The following is a 19,328-nucleotide window of genomic DNA, read 5'->3' as shown; positions in this document are numbered from 1 at the left end:
ACGAGAAACATACACCATTCGGAATTGACTGGTGATATTGATGCTGAAAATCGATGGGGTGAAATTCATGATGATTCAAGTAAAGATGAAGAAACCGAAGAACCCGTTTTGGGCGATGATGATAATTTTTTCGGTGGAGGTGCAATTGACTTGGCCATTGATGAAGTTTCAACACTGTATGAAGCTACTCCTCATATGTACGAGATATATTATAATGCGATGAGGGCACCTGAATTCCCAGACATGCCACATTTACCTCCGTACCAAATGGCTGAATCATTCGAAAATTCTGGTGAATTTTCAGTTGGGGTGCAATTCAGAGGAAAAAATGAAGCTACGCTGACGATTAAAGAGTATTGCATCAAATGCCATGTTGATGTCCATGTTGCAGAGTCCAACCAGAAAATCCTATACGCGAAGTGTGTTAAATATGGCCCAGAGTGCAAGTGGAAGATCAGAGTGTCGAAAATTCAAAGGCACGATGCTTGGGTCATCACAAGGTACAATGGTCCTCACACATGTTTGCGAAAATCGATCGAACAAGACCACCGACTATTGGACTCCGATGTAATATGCGAATACGTGAAGGCGATGGTTGAAAAGGATCTAAGGATCTCTTGTTCAGTGTTAGCTACATCAATTCAAAGCCAATTTGGATATCAAGTAAAATATGGCAAGGCGTGGAATGCGAAGATGAAGGCAATGAAGCTGACTTATGGAGATTGGGATACATCGTACAATGAGCTACCATATTTGCTACAAGCAATGAAGCGATTTATCACAGGAACCATAGTGAAGTCTCAAACCATGCCTGCGTATGACGAAGAAGGTCAACTTGTTCCAGGGAAGAAAATATTTCATAGTCTCTTTTGGGCATTCAAGTCATGTATTGAAGGATTTCCATTTTGTAAACGTATGATCCATGTAGATGGTACGTGGTTGTATGGTCAATATAGGCATGTACTCTTGATGGCAGTTGCGCAAGATGGTGAGCAAAATATCTTCCTAATTGCATTCGCCATTGTTGAGGGAGAGACAACAAAAGCTTGAGATTTCTTTTTGATCAATCTACGTCAATATGTCATTCGAGAAGACGGAGTTTGCTTGATATCTGATAGAGGAACGGGTATTTTGGCGGCAATTGAACGACTAGGAAGTCATTGGATACCTCCGCATGCATATCTGACATTTTGTATCCGTCATATTGGTAAGAGTAGTATCGACCAGTTTCATAACGCACACATTCGTAGCGAGATAGTAAGCATGGGTAAGTTTTATTTTCAATATTTGTGCATTTTTTATGTGGTTTTTTTTAATTGAGGTTTAACACAAATATATTATGAAACAGGATACGAACTACGTCGACCAAATTTTGATAAGAGATTGGAAATTTTGAAGGTATTTTATGATGATCAGCGTGTTTGGAAGTGGGCTTCAAAAATACCGCAAGAAAAATGGTCGCAAGCATACGATGAAGGTCGACGATACGGACATATGACCACAAACCTTGCTGAGGCCATTAATTCAGTACTAAAAGGTACACGTCATCTCCCAATAGCGAGTGTGGTGAAAGAGACGTACTTTAGGTTGGCTAAGGTTTGGTCCGATAAAGGCAAGGAAATTGAGTGTTTCATAAATAGAGGTAAAACTTGGGCTCCTACAGTGGTGGAAGCAAATGAGCGTTTGACAACATCAATGGTTGTTCATAATTTCGACCGAGTTGGTCATACTTTTGTTGTGTCATGCATACGCCGTAACGTCGGAGGAGAAGACCAAACATTTATAGTTGATTTACGACACAAATTGTGTGATTGAAGTCATTTTCAGACATGGAAATATCCATGTGCTCATGCAGTCGCTGCATGCATGTATATTGGTGTAAGCGTATACACTTATGTTGATGAATGCTTTCACCTACATAGGATATTAAATGTCTACAGCTATGCGTTCAGGCATATCCCAAATGAATCATATTGGCCCAAAAAGGATCATGACGAATGGCTGCCAAATCCAATGCTTCGTAGAAGTCCAAAGGGTCGACTTGGGTTTTAGTAGTATTCATACCAATATGGATTTCCATGCTAGAGAGAGAGGTCAACCAAAGAGATGTGGATTATGTAAGGGTGAAGGTCATTCAAAAAACAAATGTCTTAATTTACCAAGATATAGGCCTCATTAGTAATCATATATGCATTTCTATGTATTTATATATTTGATTTTGTAATAATGAACCTATTTTTGCAAGGAAATTTATGTAATTTTTGTTCTTAAATTATTAAATCTTAGAATTGAAGTTGAATTTATGTTTTATAACTAATAATTATTAAATCGAATTTATGTTTTTAATAATATTTAAGTTCATTTTTAATTAAATTATTTATATTTTATTTATATTTTATCTTATTATTATTTATAAATAGTCGAATTTATTCAATTTAATATAATTTAAATCGAATTATTGCACCAAAACATGTGACTTTCATTCAACAATTATTTCTGATCTATCACATCCGACTTCCTAACATAAAAGCCGACAAACATTGTTTCATTCAACAATTATTTCTAATCTATCACATCCCACTACCTAAAATAAAGTAAACATTGTTTCATTCAACAAGAACAACTTAGCGAGAAAGAAGAAAGAAATCGACAAGAACAACTTAGCTTTCAACAAGAAAGAAGAAAGACTTTAAGTGTCAACGTAAATCTCATCCACACCGAAAATTTATTCGCTATCCAGTGGCCTCCTTCTCACCGGCGATTATTAACTCAGGCGGACTGTTTGTTTTTCTTTTCCATCTCTTCATCAGAAAGGTAACTTTCTCTCCAGAATTCCCTTTGTTTCCCATGCGCATGACTTCCTTTTTCATCTTTTTGTACTTTCTGCATTTGAGGGATTACATTTGCCGTCTTTGATCTGTTTCTTCTTTGGTGTAGATATAATTTTTGTTGTTTTTATTGAAGGAATGGAATTTGAGCTGATTTAGATATATTTTCATTGCTGTGAACTAAGTTACAGGAAAACGGAAATTCGAGAAACTGAGTATAAAGCAGTTTTCATCTCAGAGAGAAATCTATTTTTTCCCATAAATTTCTAGCTGGTTGATGGGAGATGATTATCGAAGAAGTTAAAAAAGGGAATTTTGGGAATCACAAATTCAGCTTTCAAAATTCAGCTTTGAATGGCTGTTGACATTTGAGTTTTTAATTTAGTTTCTATAGTTTCTCGGCTTCCTATTGCGTTTAAAATGGAAATTATAGGATTTATGACAGATAAACACACTTCAGATACATAATGGATGTGGCTCTGTTGAACTGCTTTGGACTTTTTAGGGGGATAGATTTGCTTTTCTGAGTTAACATTTTTATTTCTAATTCTTCTTTGTTACACTTGCTTTCGGTGGAATTTGTCAAACGTTAGTTATCTTACTATGGTGCTAGAAGAAAAGGCTCACCTATTGTCTAGTTTTGTGCTAGAAAAGAGAAAAGGCTTCTCCCACAGGTATCGAATTGGCTTTTTACTTCCACGAGAGTTTTCTATAAAGTAAAAGTGATTAGTTAAAAGAAAAATCATTGATTAAATGCTAATAGAATTGTGTTTCATGAGAGAGAAAATGCTCGACACATAAAATATAAGGGTGCGTTTAGTTCATGGAATGTAAGATTATCAGTAGGAATAAAAGATTACCAGATAATAGGATTACTGGGAATGTTGTATTTTGTGTTTGGTTGGTTTAGCAGGAATATAAGATTACCGTGTTTGGTTAAAAGAATAAAAGATTATTAGAATATATATTTGACCAAATTATCCTTATTATATATTTGTATAATATTCCAAGTTGAAAAATATTTATATATTTTCTTTAAAAAAATTAAATTTATATAATTTATATAATTTTTTTACAAAATTAAAAATATAAAAAAGGTTTAATGAAAGGGTAAAATTTTATTTTAACCCTTTAACTTCATATAAAATTTTAATTATATTTTTTTTTGTAAATCTAAAATAGTTTAAGGATAAATTTATAATTTAATCTTCGTATAATTTTTATTATTCAATGACAGAAGAATGATTTTTTTGAAAGAAAAAAATTTAAGGGCATTTTAGTCCAAAACGTCGGTAATGTTACAATACCTAAGGGAATGGAGGTAATGACATTCCAGGTAATATACCCAAAAAATTCACTATTGGTAATAAAACATTAACGGGAATGACATTCCCGGCCAAACCAAACGGGAGAATATAGATTCTATTCCCAAGGTAATCTCACATTCCCCCATCCAAACGGCCCCCAAGGGTTCTTCATTGTGCATTTGAGGGATTGTCTCCGGAAAGGCAGGCTAATATACAGCGTTACCGGATATATTAAAAGATATTTGATAAATTCGGTTTAGCGCTACCGGAAATATCGAGTAATAATAATGTAATAGGTGGAAATCATGAAGAAATATTAAAAAATTTGGCAACCGACAAACTTAGCTTGTCGGTTTGTGTCGATACTTTATAAAAATATTGATCCATAACAATATAACAAGTAAAAAAATGACAAAACCGATCTATAAATGACAAAACAGGTAAAGCGCTACCGGATATATTGAAAATGTCGATACATTATAAAAATGTATCTATCCATAACAATATAACAGGTAAAAAATGACAAAACCGGTCTATAAATGACAAAACAGGTAAAGTTCTACCAGATATATTGAATGTGTCGATACTTTATAAAAATGTATCGATCCATAACAATATAACAGGTAAAAAAATGACAAAATCGGTCTATAAATGACAAAACAGGTAAAACTCTACCGGATATATTGAAAGTGTCGATACTTTATAAAATTGTATCGATCCATAACAATAAAACAGGTAAAAAAATTACAAAATCGGTCTATAAATGACAAAACAGGTAAAGCGCTACCGGATATATTGAAAGTGTCGATACTTTATAAAAATGTATCAATCCATAACAATATAACAAGTAAAAATATGATAAAATCGGTCTCGAAATGACAAAACCGGTAAAGAGCTACCGGATATGTTGATAGTGTCGATACTTTATTATAAGTATCGACACTTTTGGAATTTAAAAGAAAATAAGTTATAGTGCCAATAAAGTGTCGATATTTTATAAAAATGTATCGATCCATAACAATATAACAGGTAAAAATATTATAAAACCGGTCTCGAAATGACAAAACCGGTAAAGAGCTACCAGATATGTTGATAGTGTCGATACTTTATTATAAGTATCGACACTTTTGGAATTTAAAAGAAAAGAAGTTATAGCGCTAATAAAGTGTCGATACTTTATAAAAATGTATCGATCCATAACAATATAACAGGTAAAAATATGATAAAACCGGTCCCAAAATGACAAAACCTGTAAAGAGCTATCGGATATGTTGATAGTGTCGATACTTTATTATAAGTATCAACATTTTTGGAATTTAAAAGAAAAGAAGTTATAGCGTCAATAAAGTGTCGATACTTTATAAAAGTGTATCGATCCATAACAATATAACAGGTAAAAATATGATAAAAACCGGTCTCGAAATGACAAAACCGGTAAAGAGCTACCGGATATGTTGATAGTGTCGATACTTTATTATAAGTATCGATACTTTTGGAATTTAAAAGAAAAGAAGTTATAGCGCCAATAAAGTGTCGATATTTTATAAAAATGTATCGATCCATAACAATATAACAGGTAAAAATATGACAAAATCGATCTCGAAATAACAAAACCGGTAGTAAAAAAGTGTGCTTGTGTGGTCATTTTTATTTCAAAATTTTCATTTTTTAATACAAAAAGTTGGATATTTTAAGCAAAACTCAGTAATAAAAGAACAAAAACTTTGCAGTAACAAAAGAATAATATTGGATATTTTAATACAATGTAACCGGTAAAAATATACTGGTTAATTAGCAAATAGGTTTACATTATGTATCGACACTCTTTAAATATGTGTCGATACTTTTTTTCCAAAATAAAAGCACAATGAGGTGCACGCATAAAGTGTCGATACATTTAAAATTGTATCAATCCCAAAAACATCAAAATCGATAATTATAATGTAATAGGTAAATTTACAATGTTACCGGTTTAAATATATTTGTTTAGTTAGAAAATAGGTCAATATAAACGCTACCTATTACATTATATAAGCGCTACCTAATATATTATTGCACTTGATAATATTTTCGGTTAAATAATATAACATAACTAATCTAAATTTTAACCGATTACTTATTTAACAGGTCATATAATTTTTTAATTTTTTTTAGACGTCGCACACCAGAATCACCCTCCATTTGAATTTTCAATGCATGCATAAATTTGTTTGTTTCTCATTAACTCAATTTCATGTAAAGGTGTGTTTTTAATTTTATAAAGGTACTAATTCTGCAGGTATGGGAAATACCGAATCAGGATATGATGATACTTCTCACTCTGACTTTTGGCATCAACCTTCAGCAGATCAAAACCATCAACCCAGACAGCAAGCCCCCATCTATACCTGACAATTTCAGCTCATTGGATCAGGTTTTTACTGTTGCTTTAACTTTGATTTTTTTTTTTTAAGTTTGAATTTTAATTTAGCTAATCGGAGATGGTATATGTTGATAATACAACTAATAGGGATTGTCTCCGGAAAGGTGAATTAATATACGATTAATATACGGTATTATCAGATATATTAAAAGATATTTGATAAATTTGGTTTAGTCTTATCGGAAATATCGAGTAATAATAATGTAATAAGTGGAAATCATGAAGAAATATTAAAAAATTTGACAACCGGCAAACTTAGCTTATCGGTTTGTGTCAATACTTTATAAAAATATATTGATCCATAACAATATAACAAGTAAAAAAATGACAAAACCGGTCTATAAATGACAAAATAGGTAAAGCGCTACTAGATATATTGAAAGTGTCGATACTCTTTAAAAATGTATCTATCCATAACAATATAACAAGTAAAAAAATGACAAAACCGGTCTATAAATGACAAAACAGGTAAAGCGCTACCGGATATATTAAAAGTGTCGATACTTTATAAAAATGTATCGACCCATAATAATATAACATGTAAAAAAATGACAAAACCGGTCTATAAATGACAAAACAGGTAAAGCGCTACCGAATATATTGAAAGTGTCGATACTTTATAAAAATGTATCGATCCATAACAATAAAACAGGTAAAAAATGACAAAACCGGTCTATAAATGACAAAACAGGTAAAGCGCTACCGGATATGTTGATAGTGTCGATACTTTATTATAAGTATCGACACTTTTGAAATTTAAAAGAGAAGAAGTTATAGCGCTAATAAAGTGTCGATACTTTATAAAAATGTATCGATACATAATAATATAACGAGAAAATCGCCTCAGTGACCAAAAATGCCTTATAATATACGATTTTAACCAACTTTTTTTGGATTTGCCAAAATGACCAACAAAATCGCAACGCGAAATAAAAAGCGCAACGCGATCCCCAGAATCGCAAATCAGTTTCCAAAATCGCAACGCGATTCTTGAAAATCGCAATGCGATAGTACAAATTCGCATTGCGATTTTCCAGAATCGCAACGCGAATATGAAAATCGCAACGTGAACACATAAATCGCAACGCGAATATGAAAATCGCAACGCGAACACATAAATCGCAACGCGTATCCGTAAACCGCAATGCGTATCCGTATATCGCAACGCGTATCCGTAAATCGCAACGATAATCCGTAAATCGCAACGAGAATCTGTAAATCGCAACGATAATCCGTAAATCGCAACGAGAATCTATAAATCACAACACTGAAATTTTGGGTATATAACTACGCAACAGCAGCAAATCATAAACTAAATCCCTAAATCGCAACTCATTCCATCTCCATCTATCACTCTCTCCGGCGACATCCGTTCCTATATCCAACGACATCCTTCCCAATCCGGCAACAGGTTTTAGTTTCGCAGCTCGTCTGTTTAGTAAATTAATTTACAACCATGAAATCATCTAATGTTGATCATGTTTGGATAGATTTGTGTTTTGGAGGGTCATGGGATAATGTTAATGGTGTTTTACAATATATGCCTTTACCCATGAATCTTCAACTAAAATTGTCTTTACAAAAGTTAACTTATGAAACTCTAATGCTACGTGTTTCAAATAAATTGAATTTAGAGCCCCTAAGTGGATTTAGGCTATCTTATCAGAGAAATGGTAAAGTTTATTTGTTAACCGACAATGAAGATGTTGAACGATTCATTGCTTACATTAGTGTTTCACAAGATGATGTTACATTGTATGTTGTTGAACCTAGAAGTGGTATTGTTGGGTCAGTAGCGGGTAGTAATCAACTAAGTTTTTCTCAAAACCCACAACCTTTCTCTAATCCAAATCCCAATCAACTTTCAGCACCAAATTCTGGTTTTCGTATTGACCAGTTAGACGATGATGAGCCACAGAAAAAATTGTGAGTACTAGTCAGTATTCGAAATTTGGTCTTGGTCAATATCCGGACTTTGATATTGGTCAATACACGGATTTTGATGATGTTCAGAAGAAGAAACAGACCCTGCGTGTAATGATTTGATATTGGTCAATACCCGAATTTTGATGATGAAACAGCCGTTGCCGAAGAATGTATTGTTGATGATAATGAGGAGGAAGTTACGACTGTGAATGAACATGTTGAACATCCATTCTGTAATTCATATAATCCTGAAGAAGAAAAAGAAGAAGAAAAAGTCCCCGAAGAAAGAAAATGCCACGGGCGTATAACTGGAATATGCCAGAATTACTTCAGATACCGGAAGAAGAGTTGGTAAAGAAAGCAGTTGATTGTTACACAAAAGTTATTCGTATCAAGAAAGATGATTGTTTTGATACAAATGAAGACTTGAAGATAGCTTTGTATACGAAATGTGTGGAAGATGGCTATCAACTAAAAGTTAACAAATCAAGCAAAGATCGTTTTGAAACAAGGTGTATGATTGACAAAAACTGTACGTGGCGTATGATTGCAAAGAGAATAAAAGATTGCGAAATGTTTCAAGTTAGGACTTTTATTGATAAACATACATGTTCAAGAACCCAAGTTTTTCCTCACCATAGACAGGCAAACAAAAAGGTGTTGGGTGGTTTTCTGGCTGAGTTAATGTTTTTGAATGGCAGGGTATATCGGGGACATGAAATTATGACTGACATGAATGCTCGGTTCAAGATTAGTATATCATATTCTCAAGCTTGGAGAGCCAAATGTTATGCCTTGGAATTGTTGAGGGGGTCGCCAGAAGCATCGTTTGCCCAACTGTCGGCTTATTGTCACAATTTAAAGCTGAAAAATCCTGGGTCGGTAACTCATATCAAAACAGATAGAGATAGACACTTTGAGTTGCTGTTTATCGCCATTGGTGCTACGGTTAGTAAATCAATATAATTTTGTTGACTCATTTTTGTTAGTTACATGCATTTCACATTTAAATGATTATATTTCTTGTGTATATTATTTTGTAGATTCGTTCGTTTATTACTTGCATGCGCCCAGTTATTATAGTTGACGGAGCACATTTGAAAAGTCGATACCTTGGAGTAAACTTATTAGCAGTAGCCATGGATGCTAACAATGGGATATTGCCAATAGCTTACGGGGTTGGCAAATCTGAAACCTCTGATTCATGGACATGGTTTATGGGGCATCTTAGGGATTGCATAGGTCCTATTAGCAATCTGACAATCATATCCGATAGGGCAAACTCAATTGACAACGCTGTTAGAAGGTGTTTCCCAGATGCTTTTCATGGACTTTGTGGTGTTCATTTGTATAGAAATCTAAAATCAAGGTCTGCTGGTATAAAAAAGCACAAATGGACATACTGGAAGGCTGTAAAAGCTTATCGGGAAGTGGATTTCAATAAGCATATAATTGTTTAAGACGTGTTTTGCCTCAGTGTGCTCAAACACTAGAAGATGTCGGGTTTGAAAGATGGTCAAGAGTACATCAACTTGGAGCAAGATATGGTTTCATGACGTCTAATAGTGCAGAATCAATCAACGCTCTAAGTCGTCATTCCCGGAAATTACCCATTACTATGTTAATGGAGTTTTTTCGAGCCTCTATTCAACAGTGGTACTACAAGAAAAGAAACCATGCAGGTATTATTTCTTTGAATTCGTAACTTATCATATTTATATATTTTACTAAGTATTGTTTATTTAAATTTACAGGAACATTGGAACATCGTGTTACACCATGGACTGAAAAAAAATAACGAAACGTGTTGTGAAGTCAACGTCATGGAGAGTTGAACTATGTTCAAACACTTTGTTTCAAGTACTGGATAATAACTTAAATGGGCTAGTCGATCTAAATGCAAAGACGTGTAATTGTATGAAATGGCAAACATCTGGTTATCCGTGTGACCATGTTATAAAAGTTGCTCTTCATTTAAACCAAGATGATTCAAGCGCATACGCTATGGATTTCTACACTACAGAAGTTTATCGACAGACTTATGCCGAGATTGTCTACCCTATTCCACATCCTTCTGAGTGGGACATACCAGATGACTTACAAACAGTTTTGCCACCAGCCATGGACAGAAGGCTACCTGGCCGACCAAAAAGTCACGATCGTATACCGTCTAAGGGTGAAGAGAAGAAGAGATCGACATGTAGTCGGTGCAAGGAAAGTGGTCATACAAGGTTGACATGTGGATCACCAGTGCCATCAAAATCATCTTTTCCTCTACCAAAATATGGATCCTCATCAAAATCCAAAGCTCATATGGTGTCAAGCAAAAGGCAATCATCTTTAAAATCCCAATCACAATTGGCTTCACCTTTTGGGACTGTTAACTTAGGTGATTTTTAAATGCAAACGTTGTATTATGTGGATTTTATGTGTGAACTTTTAACATTTTCAGTTGAATTAATGACTCAGGCCAACCATTTTGACTTAACCAACTCTTGTTATTCAGTTGTTATCACTTATTAGGCATGCATTTGACTATCGCAACACGGAAATTACAATCGCAATGCGAAATGAAAATCCCAACATGAAAATCGCAATGCGGAAATGAAAATCGCAATGCGAAATGAAAATTGCAATGCGAAATGAAAATCGCAACGAGAGAATCGCAATGCGGAAATGAAAATCGCAATGCGAAATGAAAATCGCAACGAGAGAATCGCAATGCGGAAATGAAAATCGCAATGCGAAATGAAAATCGCAGCGAGAGAATCGCAATGCGGAAATGAAAATCGCAATGCGAAATGAAAATCGCATTGCGATTCTCTCGTTGCGATTTTCATTTCCGCATTGCGATTTTCATTTCGCATTGTGATTCTCTCGTTGCGATTTTCATTTCGCATTGCGATTTTCATTTCGCATTGCGATAGTCATTTTTGCCTTCAACATAATGCAGATTGAAATCAACAAATCAACCATTACATTTCAATCAATTAAACAAGCACAAATAAGAATTATGTTCGCATCAATTACACAAATCAACTTTTACAAATCATCTTTTACAAATCAATTAAACAATCAAAAAATAAGCAATAATTCTTATTTCCAATCATCTACTATTGAATCAACTTTTACAAATCAATTAAACAATCAAAAAACAATCAATTAAACTATTGAATCAACTTTTGCAGCCATACATCATTTCACGCAGTTCACTTCTGAGATTAACCTGCAGAAACCAAACATTTGCTCAAACAACACTTTCTACACATCTAAAACCTACAAACAACAAATTATTGAATTCTAGGTACTTAACCAAACATTTTCAAACCAAAAGTCTATAAACTTACCAATTGTTTATGGACATTTTTATAACGCGAATGCAGGTAGGCAGCGTCTCGTATATATCGATTTAGCCATATAATGCCGAAACCACAAGCCTACTGCAGCTCTATCTCTATCGGTGGGAGGTAGATACTTGGTGCTTCCCGTCGTCAAACGCTCCAACGCCAAGCATACGAGAGGACCACAATCTGCTCTGGCTCCTTCCGTTTGTTGTGGCGCGGTCTCGTCTCTAATAACTGTAATATTGAGCTTCTTTGGCTTCTTGTTTCCAGAACGAGTCCAATAATTGATCGCATCCAAGAATTTAGCCAAATGAGAGCTCCATCCCTTAATAATATCTCTTAAATCAGCCAATGATATGTAATTTATCATGTTGTCATACACTATTGTCTTAAGGGATGGGAGCTGAAGCTCGACGAGAATCCAATGTTTACGTTCCAAAACATGGATAAACACCTGCAATCATAAGTAATAATTCATTCATCTGCGCACTTATTTCATAAAACCTTTAAACTCAATCTAAAATAAATACTAACCTTATCGACCTCCCACCATGCAGGATAAAGTTTAGCTTGTCCATTGCCCAAATCAAATGATTCATCTCGTGCATTCTTCAAGTGAACGGCGTTAAAAGACGTCGGCATAATTGTATATCGTATATTTTTATTTTTCTTAAGTTTTCTTATTATTAGAAGACGTGTCACCCACGCATCGATATGCTGTTTTACAAAAAAACACATATTAGTGACTTACATAAATTTAAAAAAAAAATTAATCAAATTGAAATATAAGAAAATATAAGACTTACCCCCCATCGAAATAGCCATTGTCTTCGACCCCTAATAATACGCCCCACCAAGACCGATCAGCAACAAATAGATATCATCGGTGAGCTTGCATATGTCAGTGAAACACCCCTGGCTCCGCTCATGTAGATAAAAATCAACTGCGGTCTTAGCCCAAAGGGTGTTATCCAGAATTGTGTCTGGTAGTTGTCTCCTCTCCACTTCCGATACCGGAATGGTACTGGCCGGTAACTTATACGAGAGCCAACTCTCATCCATTATGTCCGGCACGTCAGAGGGTTTCTCAAGAAGCCTACATATGACGCCATGTGAATCGGGCTCTTGAATGGTGGGAGGGACCTCTTCAATGATGACAGTGGCCTCTTGAACGGTGGGAGGGGACTCTCGAGGAATGATAGGGGGGGCCTCTTCAACGATAGGAGTGGACTCTTGAGGGATGACAGGCGAGTCGGGCTTCTTCTTACGGTGTCTTCGCACTATTGGGGTGTACGGAGACTTAATAGCACGTGCACGCTGTCTGATGCGTGAACTCCGTCGTGCAAGCATAACCCGACGTAAAGCATCCACTCTATCGGGCCGCTAAATAATTAAATACAAAAATCAGTAAATAAACAGACATGATATTTAAACAGTGAAAACAAAGACAAATATGTTTCAAACTTGCATTGTATTCACCCAAGTCATTATTCTATCATAGTTCACAAAATGCATCAGATAACAAAGAAAAATATGTTTCAAACTAATACCCTGAAGTTAGTATTTGTCTTTGTTTTGTCTATTGGTTGAAGTAATGCAATCCATTCAAGTTTCAATTTGCAGAAGAAGAAATAGTTTACTTTCGCAACACGAAACTTAAAATCGCAACGCGAAATGAGAATCGCAACGAGAAACCAAAATCGCAACGCGAAACCAAAATCGCAACGCGAAATGAAAATCGCAACGACAGAATCGCAATGCGAAATGAAAATCGCAACGAGAGAATCGCAACGCGAAATGAAAATCGCAATGCGATTTTGGTTTCGCGTTGCGATTTTGTCGTTGCGATTTTGGTTTCGCGTTGCGATTCTGTCGTTGCGATTTTCATTTCGCGTTGCGATTCTCTCGTTGCGATTTTAAGTTTCGTGTTGCGAAAGTAAACTATTTCTTCTTCTGCAAATTGAAACTTGAATGGATTGCATTACTTCAACCAATAGACAAAACAAAGACAAATACTGACTTCAGGGTATTAGTTTAGCAGAATTGGCAGCAACCGAACAAATTTACTTTCAACCAAAAGACAAAACAAAGACAAATACTATTTCACAGTGTTAAAGAATACACAGTTTAGCAGAATTGGCAGCAACGAACAAATTTACTTTCAACCAAAAGACAAAACAAAGACAAATACTATTTCACAGTGTTAAAGAATACACAGTTTAGCAGAATTGGCAGCAACCGAATAAATTTACTAAGCAATCTAAGTGAAATGGCTAATCTAAGTGAAATTACGAGTAAATTTATCATTAAGTTAAATATGGAAAATCTTAAACTTACCTCGTTGCGTAGAGTATGAACCTCATTCTGCAACGATACTATCATCTCACGTAGAGCGGCAACCTCACCACGTAAAGTTGACACCTCCACACGCCATGCACCATCGTTATCGCGTAGAGTACCGATCTCCTCACGCAAGGCATTGACCTCATCACGTAACTCATCCCGTGGAGGTGGAGAACAAGGAGATAAATGTCGTGGCCTCTTTACCGGTCGCTTATCATGAGGTGATGGTGGAGAAGAGGCTCGATGATGTGACGGGATAGGTGATGGCTCTCGTTCTAGAGGTGTATAGTCGGGTCGATCGGGTGATGGCTCTGGGTGAGGTGATGGCTCTCGAATTGGAGGAAGTGGATGCTGCTCATCATCCGTGCCATCAAAAAAACTCTGACTAGCTTGCCACCAATCAGTGGCAAGCTCTTCCTCCGTGGGTGTCAGTCTTTGTAATGATATGTTGGCCTCCTAACAATATAAAAACTCAAACAAAGTTAAACGTCTACTATTAATAACTTGTTTATATATTATATGAAAGTATTTGTGTTAACTTACATTATTTATTGTCGCATATGGTATTAAGTCTTCCCAATCCAACAGATTTTTCCTCTTCCAGGAAATAGCCCTGGGAATATCATTTGACGTTTTTATTGCATATGTACGCATGCTGGGGAAAGCCTCGAATATCCAAATCTACAAACAATATAATAACAAAATTAGTAATTGTTAAATAATTAATTATAATTTTAGAAACATTATATAGAAATTCTTACCTTAAAGGCCCAAACAAAGCCTGACAAAGTGTATTTCGACCCATCGCCACGCAAACTTTTGCGGTCATCAAAGGCAGTAGACAACTTAGTCCAGGTAGCTTTCCATATATACGAACCCCACGGAAACAGATTCCATGCATTCAGGTCCTCTACCAATATTATTAGCTCCCGAGGAATAGGTTGTCTGGCCTCTCTGCCTAAAAAGCCGGCATACACAAGTAGTAGAAGGCATACTCGGACAACATCGACGTCATCCATCCGAGTGAAACCAGCTTTCTTATTAAACAATTTCTTCAGGTCGTCGACGTGTAGGTTCGGCTTCTCTATTGACTCATCCGGAAAAACCTGGGATAACCATGATGGGCGGGCGATATGACGAGTGTACCGGCCTACATCATCGTGTCCGAATCGTAGACCAGTGATTAAGCAGAACTCCTTCCGCCCAAAACAAGTATACGCTGGTGGAAAATGAAACCATATCTCTTCCTCACCACGTTGTATACTGTCGGGTAGATTTGATGTCATGGTCTGAAGCCACAAATGGGTCAAATTAGCATCTCCACCCGGATGCTGTACTCTCAGCCATGGCCCGAAGCAGGTTTCCTCAAACAATTGTCTTTGTGCAGGTGAAAGCTTCGAAGCAATTGTAGTGGCTAGGCTAACTTTATTCCTTAATGTCAATGAAGCCGAAAAAAATTTCTACAAAAACAATAAACATACCAAGTTAGATATACCAAAAACTACACTGTGAAGATATACCAAAACAATAAACATAAAAAGTAGTAGTTTATTCTTGAAACTAAAATTTGCAACACTGTTTTATCTTTTGGTTGAAATGAAAATCGCAACGAGAGAATGACTGTCGCAACGAGAGAAATGAAAATCGCAACGAGAGAATCGCAACGCGAAATGAAAATCGCAACGAGAGAATCGCAACGCGAAATGAAAATCGCAATGCGATTTTGGTTTCGCGTTGCGTTTCTCTCGTTGCGATTTTCATTTCGCGTTGCGATTCTCTCGTTGCGATTTTCATTTTTCTCGTTGCAGATAGTCATTTTCACGTTGCGATTTTCATTTCTCTCGTTGCGACTCTTCTGCAAATTGAAACTTGAATGGATTGCATTACTTCAACCAAAAGACAGAACAAAGACAAAGACAAATACTAACTTGAAAATCGCAACGAGAGAATAGCAACGCGAAATGAAAATCGCAACGAGAGAATCGTAACGCAAAATGAAATCTAAGTGAAATGGTTAATCTATTATTGAAATGACAGTAAACTTATCATCAGTTTCAATATGAAAAACCTACAATAATGCAAAATTTCAAAATAAAAATAATTAAAAAAACTAACCCTCGGAGGTTGATTTTCCATTTCTGAATATTGTGAGGGATTTCTGACCGTGAATGGTTGTGAGGGATTTCGCCGGAGATGGGGACGGAAATCTTCGGAGATGGGGACGGATTTCGCCGTAGAGAGTGAGAGATGGAGATGGGACTGAGTTGTGATTTTAGGTTTTAGGTTATGAGTTGCGATTACGAGATTTTGTCTTAATATTCGTTTTTGTAATTTGAAATTAAAATACGCGTAGCGATTATAATGGCGCTTTAAAAATCGCGTTGCGATTTACGGATACGCGTTGCGATTTTACGTATTGTCGTTGCGATTTACGGATACGCGTTGCGATATACGGATACGCATTGCGATTTACGGATACGCGTTGCGATTTACGGATACACGTTGCGGTTTACGGATACGCGTTGCAATTTATGTGTTCGCGTTGCGATTTTCATATTCGCGTTGCGATTCTGGAAAATCGCAATGCGAATTTGTACTATCGCATTGCGATTTTCAAGAATCGCGTTGCGATTTTGGAAACTGATTTGCGATTCTGGGGATCGCGTTGCGATTTTTATTTCGCGTTGCGATTTTGTTGGTCATTTTGGCAAATCCAAAAAAAGTTGGTTAAAATCGTATATTATAAGGCATTTTTGGTCACTGAGGCGATTTTCTCTAATATAACAGGTAAAAATTTGACAAAACCGGTATCGAAATGACAAAACCAATAAAGAGCTACCGAATATGTTGATAGTGTCGATACTTTATTATAAGTATCGACACTTTTGGAATTTAAAAGAAAAGAAGTTATAGCGTCAATAAAGTGTCGATACTTTATAAAAAATGTATCGATCTATAACAATATAACATGTAAAAATATGACAAAATCGATCTCGAAATAACAAAACCGATAGTAAAAAAGTGTGCTTGTGTGATCATTTTTATTTTAGAATTTTCATTTTTTAATACAAAAAAGTTGAATATTTTAAACAAAACCCAGTAAGAAAATAACAAAAACTTTACAGTAACAAAAGAATAACATTGGGAAACCCACCATGTTATCAGTTTCTCAAAGAACAAAAACCCAGAAACAAACATCTCTCAACGCAAACTTATGATATACTCTTATTATCTCCATAGGATAAAGTTAGATCAGTTTTAGTTTCTTAAAGAATAAACTTATGATTGAAGAACTCAAACTGGTGCACACATAAGTGTCGATGCATTTATGAAAAGTATCGATTCATAAACATCGAAATCGATAATTATTATGTAACAGGTAAATTTACAATGTGACCGGTAAAAATATACTGGTTAATTAGCAAATAGGTTTACATTATGTATCGACACTCTTTAAATATGCGTCGATACTTTTTTCCCAAAATGAAAGCACAACGAGGTGCACGCATAAAGTGTCGATACATTTAAAATTGTATCAATCCCAAAAACATCAAAACCGATAATTATAATGTAATAGGTAAATTTGCAATGTTACCAATTTAAATATACATGTTTAGTTAGAAAATATGTCAATATAAGCACTACCTATTACATTATATAAGCGCTACCTAATATATTATTATACTTGATAATATTTCCGGTTAAATGATATAACATAACCAGTCTAAATTTTAACCGGTCACTTATTTAACATATCACACCGTTTTTAACCGTTTTTAGGCGCCGCACAGCAGAATCACCCCAACTCATAAGGTGAAAATATGAACCATAACATAATAAAATGGCAAATACTGTTTTTTTTTACTATAGTTGTTGACTGAAAAGTCTTGTTTGGTTTGGCTTGTTTGAAAAGCAAACACTTTTACTGTTGCATTGCTAGTTTGATATAAAAATGTCCTGTTCTAATATTTGAACTGATACATTAAATTTTAAGCCTAGTGAAGCAGAAAAATAACCGATTCCAGAATTGATTGGTTATCATGAAAAGAATAATAAAAAACCATTCATCATAAATTTAAAGGATGACTTGAATGGTTTTAAAATATTGAATGCAGGCTGAGGATACACATTAGCTGGAGTAATGAAATACATGGAGAGATGAGGAGGGATTAAGGTAGAACTAAGATCACAAGTTAAGCAGTAAAGAAGGATTTGGCATCTCTAAAGCTATTGGAGAACATAGTCCTTGATTTAGCAGAAAGAAGTTCAAACAAATCTTTGACTTAAATTGTAGGTTAAATGTGGGTTGAGCTAACATGTCTTGACTTGAAATAACTTATCTGAAAGTGGTTAGCTGCATGACAGTTGCTGGCTAAGGTAGATGTCATAAACTTAGCATGAAAATTGTGATAGAATATTGCGATCACGGTGCATTATTGTGATGTACTTTGTGACAACATAACCTCCAAGTAGTTAAATAAGTACCAGGTAATACACTATGTGAAAAATGATTATTGTACTTCAGACATATCTGTCAAGATTTTAGAACTGATTGTTAATAAAAATAACCTACCTTGATTGGAGAAAAGTCATAAAAGAAGTATACTCCAGGATGAGCATTAGGACTAATGAACTCCAAATCCATGAAATGCTTTGTCACTGAAAAATGTGCAGTAGGAATCATAGCACATCTCAGAACATGATCAAATAAACATGATAAAATAATTTGATTCTTACTCTCAATGTGTGAAATTTTAATAAAACTAAAAGGTAAAAAATAAAAACATATCGAATATGTATGTTTCTTTATTAAAAACAGATTCTGAAAACTGCTTTTAGAAAAAGTAACCAATCAGTGCAAAACATTTTACAATGTAACATTCAAACACTGACAAATATTTTTTGGAAAATGTTTTTCAGTAATGTAATTCATTTTCCAGATTTCATTTTCCGGAAACTGTTTTCAGTGAAATAAACGGACCCTAACTTCAATTGAAACAACTTAGCTTTCAAATTAGCTTTTAACTTAGCTTTCTAGTCGTAGTTGAGCATTAAAGGCTTACACGTGACTTCAATTTCAAAACTGAGCAATCTTGATTTAAAAAATTATTTATCTTTACAAGTGTGGACTAGTCGAAATCTTCCTCTGACTATTAAG

At 35.0% G+C, this 19,328-nt stretch overlaps 1 long non-coding RNA gene across 1 annotated transcript; it reads left to right on the top strand.

The window, feature by feature from the left end:
- Window positions 1–2,629: 2,629 nt before the first annotated feature.
- Window positions 2,630–18,714, top strand: LOC120178405. Its single transcript, XR_005521512.1, has 3 exons — window positions 2,630–2,814; window positions 6,414–6,548; window positions 18,286–18,714. It is a non-coding gene; the product is annotated as an uncharacterized LOC120178405 (long non-coding RNA).
- Window positions 18,715–19,328: the final 614 nt, after the last annotated feature.

Source organism: Hibiscus syriacus, unplaced genomic scaffold, assembly GCF_006381635.1.
Source record: "Hibiscus syriacus cultivar Baekdansim isolate YM2019G1 unplaced genomic scaffold, ASM638163v2 tig00112349_pilon, whole genome shotgun sequence".
NCBI lineage: Eukaryota > Viridiplantae > Streptophyta > Magnoliopsida > Malvales > Malvaceae > Hibiscus > Hibiscus syriacus.
The sequence above is the reverse complement of the archived record's forward strand: the minus strand, read 5'-3'. Positions and strand labels throughout refer to the sequence as shown.